Here is a 6081-nt window from a genome sequence, read left to right on the forward strand (position 1 = left end):
TTGATTATTTTGTCTGTTGGTTCAAATAAGATTAGGTATTTGAAACAACTAAACGTGTAGGTACATTCAATCCTGAACTAATTCATTAAAACAAATAAGTATGTTAATGGTTTTAAGCATTTTCATGCTTAATTTGATTATTTTGTCTTTGTTGATTCAAATAAGACTTGGTATTTGACATAAACTAAATCTAGGTTGCTTCAATCCTCAACTAATTCTTTAAGACAGATAAGTATGTCAATAGTTCTAGAAATATAAAATTTTGAAACAACGAAGATACATTTCTCAATCCCATTATGATCAAATTGTTGTATCAATTACGAAATGAATTGAGTTCTACTAAGAATGAATTGTTAAATCTATTATCATAATAAACAAATTAAATAATTGGTAATCTGATCAATCAAGTGAATAGTAGGGGTAAGCGTTTGTACATCCGCCTTCCGCCCGCGCCCCTCCCGCAGCGCGTGCGAGTGTTGCCAACTCGGAATAAAATATACCAGATCTGGGATATTTTCACGGCTCTTTCATCGAAAATTTTTATTTAGCATTGGGCACATATTTTTACATATTTGGTCTAAGGCATCAACTTGAAAGCAACCATATTTGTCATCGCCATATGGTATTCAATTTTATTATGAATTTTCGTGTGTGGCGGACGTCGATGTAATATAACAATTTTCAAAATAAATGGAAGGGTGAGTTATTTACGGATTGCCATGCTGATCCTATTAAGCTAACCATGCTTTTCATATTTGATAGCCCACTATGAAAGTGTTGTCAGAATCGTTAAAGTTATTTAATAATCGCAATAACGCTTGCACACTGTTATCAAAAACGCTGCAGCGTTAGCATAGCCGGACTCGATATGGGTTCAGTTTTGTATTCTTCATGAGTATCCAAGTCAGGAACGGATCCACCCCTTCCCAGAAAAAATGCTATAATTGGCTCAGCTCAGACGCAGTGCCGGATAAAGCAGCGCAGAGCCTGTAGCAAGTTCTATCTAGAAGCCCTAAAGGGTGAAGCCACACTAGAGCAATTTCGGTTACGCTATATATATACGCGTGATCACGTGACTCGGCGTGGCGCGTGAGGCTTCATCTTAAAGTGCAAGGATTTTAAGCATATAATTATATAGGTACATGTTAAGGCAGAAAATTCAAGCATTCCAAGGCTTAGATTGCTTTAGTATATTTATTTAATTTGTCCTAATTTGCGAGGAAATGAGGAGAAATAATCAATAAATTATGACTTATAATATACATACATACATACATACAATCACGCCTGTATCCCATGAAGGGGTAGCACATGAATCTACTCGTTTCAGTGCCACTCTTGGCAAATAAGGGATTGAAAGAAAACGAAACTGTGACATTGCTGTGACAGGTTGCCAGCCTCTCGCCTACGCCACAATTTAACCCATAGGTATCCCACAGTCGCCTTCTACGACACCCACGGGAAGAAAGGGGGTTGTGAAATTCTTAATCCCGTCACCACACGGGCAACATATAATATGTTACTTACAATATATTGACACTGGGGCTAATATATATTTTTATTGACTTATAATATAGTTTTCAGTACAGATGTTGCGTTTTTTACGCACTAGTGTGAAAAGTGATTCATTTCTTGTCAGGTCGAAACTTCGGAGGACCATCTGTACTGAAAAACGTCGTACCATACACGTGCGAAAAGGAAATTCGTAACTCGTGTTGATTTAGAACACTCCCTTCTGTTGTGTTTTAATTTATTGCCACTCGTTTCGAACTTCCACCTTCTCGCACTTGTATCGTAATGTACTATTACATAATTATGGTATGTATTGTAAAACGTTGTACGATACATGTACGAATAGAATAAGTATTATAGGTAATTCACTACTCCTGTCGATTTAAAAAACTCTCTTCGTTCGTGTTTTAATCACAACTCGTTTCAAATTTCCCATTTTTCGCACTTGTATCGTAATTTACTATTGATTACTTTACTATTGATTACTATCTATTAGTTAAAATAAAAATTCCATCAAATATATTGCTAAAAAACAACAGACTCGTAACCAAATAACAAAGGTGAATTTTACTGCACATTAGGTATCATTTGACGGCATTTCAATTTTAGATAGGTACTGAATTATTTTTAATCATTTATGAATTATTTTTAATCATTTATTTTAAGTACCTTTATGCCTTTAATTCGAGGTAGACTCATTTAAAAAAAAATGTTAACGTATTTTAGACATCTTCTATACATTAGCCTAGCGTTTTTCAAAATCGGAGTTGGCAACACTGACGCCGAAGTGATTTGTCAACGCGTCTTGTGTTAATTTTTTTGCGGTTATCTATCACATCACAGATCTAACAACTTACAAGTTCGATGGAGTAAGTGATCGAATCTTTAAAAACATGGGAGTTGGAGAACTTAATACGAAAATTCACCAGTAAGTACAATGTATTTTTTTCATTATTTTGTCAAGTTGCTAATGACACGAGGCCAATAGCTTGCTGGGCTGCAGCCCCGGCCGATAATGGATGCAATCTCGTAATAATACACATTTAAATTTCTTGTCTATAAAATACACATTTAAGTTGGCTCAATTTTCGTTGAACGTCCGGCATGTGCTGTTCGCGGCGCGAGCCGATTTAGACTTGGTATGGTAACTATAGTTCCGTCAAAATGAGAGAGACCGGAATTATTTTTGCCAGGGAGAGAATTGCGAGGGGATCTTTAGCCCGAGTCAAAATCGGGCGCAATCGCCCGTTTGAGTGAGTTTTGATAGTGATTCTGTTGTGTATTTTCTTATAGTTGGATAGTTTCTAACAAAGCGTTGCATATTTTCCAGCCCCGGAATCGGACGCTAATAAAACCATGTTCCGATGGTAATAGGCGACGCCCAGCGTGCCCGGGTGTTGAAATAAGTGCAAAACTGCTCTCCGCTCGCCTTTTGTCCACCAACGGTAAATTGTACATTCTTTAAAAACCTTGTCAAATTGTCACTTAGGTTATGTGTAATTCCAAATTAGCAGTAGGTCGTTTCACAGAACGCGTTGACGTTCGGAATTCGAATTCCGGGAGAATTCCCCTGTCCTACGGGCGATCCAAGTCTCACGGACGCCGTCTTTGGAATTTTACTTAAAGACTGGTATACACATTTCAGGGTTCACGCCGCGTCGCCTAATCCTCGCGCCGGTCGCCAGCATTCCCCGCTGTGTTCCGGTAACCTACAGGCGGCAAGCTGACGCTGCCGTCATCCACACGACACCATCTCTGAGGCGGCTGACGTGGCAGTCGTGGTGGTCTGAGGCGGCTGACGTAGCACGTTTGAGGTTAGACCTTTCCAATCACTCTTATCTACATCATCGAACCGGCATAATTATGGTTCTGGCACCCTCCGTGTTACTATACCTTTTATTTTAATATCCGCCGTACACCGTTTCTACCCGTAGTTTTAACTCAAGAGTTCGCTGATCCACGTTTGTTCCCTTAAATAATTTAAAACCTTAGTCTCATGTTCAAGTGTAGCTAGCCCTCGGCTCTGTAAACTTAGTAAATTAGAGAGTAATTTCATAATATAAGGCAAGGCTCAGTGGAGTCCTTTGTAATAGATTAATTAACAGAGAAATAATTACCTTTTGCCCTTAAGAGTTGTTTCAATTTTAAATCTTGTCTGCTAGCATAATGGCCCCCAATTATAGATATTGTAGCAATATTGAAAAATATTAACTTTGAGTTAAAAAAAGATGTAATACGGTTCCTCTAGGGCCAAATATTTTTCCACGCTGTTCATAATTTTGTAGTATGGTATGTGATATTAATTGTATCATTCATTTCCAGACCCTGATGGATTTTTCTGAGTTTAACATAAGCACAGACCTAATAGTTGTAGAAACTTCAGAAAAGGAAAACTTGTCCTCGGAAAAGGAAAATGTGCCATCTGCAATTGCTGAGAAGAAAGCAGAGCCCAGTTATAATTCCAGGGTAAGCAGTTTCTAACAGACTTCTTTACCTAGAAGGAGGAGGTTCTGTATTTTATTGTAAAAAACATTATAAGAATTACAATTCAATAAATGAATACTGCATAGGCAGACCAACATACCAGAGAGAGATTTTATTCCAACCATTTTTGAAGTAACATACTCATCTTATCACAATAATATTTTTAATATAACTGCATTGTTAGGCAAGATACCGGGCTGGCCTAGCGAGTAGTGACTAAGTGACCGTCCCTACTAAGCCGCAGTTCTGGGTTCGAATCCCGGTAAGGACATTTATTTGTGTGATGAGCACAGGTATGTTCCTGAGAATCCTGAGTCATGGATGTTTTTTATTTATATAATTATTTGTTTATTAATTATATCGTTGTCTGAGTACCCACATCACAAGCCTTCTTGAGCTTACTGTGGGACCCAGTCAATCTGTGTAAGAATGTCCTATTACATTAATTAATTTATTTATTATTATGATACATTATACTGTGAGTGTATAGGTTATGACTGTAATTAATTGTATTATAATTATATTAATTAAAGAGGCAAATGAAAAGTAAAGTTTCTAAATATTTTTCAGATTGTGGAAAAGTCATTGGACTCTGCATCACTATTTTGAAAATATTCTGCTCTCAAAAAACCACAAGGATATTCTTTGGTAAATATAATAACATTAACTAGCTAAGTCACTTTTTACTATGTAACTTTAAAATAATTATTATATGTATAACTGAATACTGCATTCGTTTCTTTTTACTTTTTGTTTTTAATTGTTTGTTTTATCATTCCAGCGGCTTAACGACTTCAAAAGCACATGAAATTTACTAGGACAATTTGTTTATAAATTTTCCATCAATGAAAATAAATCTTCAGGAACAGCTGAAATACAAAAAGTCGAACTTACTGCACTTACCAATTGTAAGTATATGATAAAATTGATAAAGCAGATGTTGTCTATGTTAAAATAGTTAGTTTCACCACACCGACTGGCAAAGGCTCTCTTTAGTCTTCAAAAACAGATAGCAAAACTGCATTTTGTCCACAAGAGTGCAAAGAAATTTCATACAAATTTTAACTGGATGTCTCAAGCTTGATAGATTTGATTTAGTTAGATGTTTTACAGTTAATATTTTGTTTGTGTCGGTGTAGTGTAAAATTTTGTATTTCACTCGGTGGCAAAGTTTGTTTAACCTTCGTGGCTCGTTTCAGTTGCCCCACTGTTCACTTACCCGCATTGATCTTTCCTTATATTATATCGTTTGTAATAATATTTTACTAACTAGTCCCATTTTTATAGCGCCCTATGAGGAAACAACGAATATAGCCGGATTTCTCACCATTCCATTTTTGCTGAACACTGCGGCAGTCCGCCAAAAGAAGAAGCGAGGTTCCGGTGCAAGTCAAAATTGGAAGCCCAGTAAAATGGAAGTAAGGGAAGGTTTCATAAAGCATATCCGCTCTAGTGTAGAAATTAGCCAGACCATCGAACTTCGCATAGCCACACTTCAAAAAATAGGATTGTCATGCCAGCCATACATAATTGTTATGGGTGAGTCTCTTGAAAAAATCGAATCATTTCTAGTTGTTGTCAGCAGATCGATAATCTATGAAAGACAGTCCATTATGAACGCAGTAGATACGTGCTACAAAATATATAATACAATGAAAATATAATACATTGTACTTACTGGTGAACTCTGGTATTAAGACGATACAGGAGTGATCTATTCTCCATACAAACGCTCTCGACTATTTCCTCCCTGGTTTTTCAAGATACAGCAATGATTTTTTCAAGACAGATTATAATAATTTTTATCTGTGTCGGACCGTTTTGATTTTTTGAGATTCTTATTTTTAAAGACGCTAGAACCCATCGAAAATTTTCAAAAACGGTGTTATTGATTATGGCGTAAAAAAGGTGTGGTATTCAAAATTGGTAACAATTAGCCACAAAAACTGAACGGTCCGACACTGATTATTTCATTGTTATTCAGATTCTCAAATTTAGTTACGATTGACTTAATTTTGAAGGGGGAAACAGTCGAGAGCGGAACCTCGATTTTAAAGATTTTTTCGCAATATTTTTTAACTGAGT

General features: G+C 36.4%; 1 long non-coding RNA gene across 1 annotated transcript; it reads left to right on the forward strand.

Annotated features, from left to right (window-relative positions):
- Positions 1-2173: 2173 nt before the first annotated feature.
- On the forward strand, positions 2174-5788 carry LOC125228308. Its single transcript, XR_007177276.1, has 7 exons — positions 2174-2440; positions 2843-2957; positions 3158-3326; positions 3835-3978; positions 4567-4644; positions 4778-4904; positions 5284-5788. It is a non-coding gene; the product is annotated as an uncharacterized LOC125228308 (long non-coding RNA).
- Positions 5789-6081: the final 293 nt, after the last annotated feature.

Source organism: Leguminivora glycinivorella, chromosome 1 (genome assembly GCF_023078275.1).
Source record: "Leguminivora glycinivorella isolate SPB_JAAS2020 chromosome 1, LegGlyc_1.1, whole genome shotgun sequence".
Lineage (NCBI taxonomy): Eukaryota > Metazoa > Arthropoda > Insecta > Lepidoptera > Tortricidae > Leguminivora > Leguminivora glycinivorella.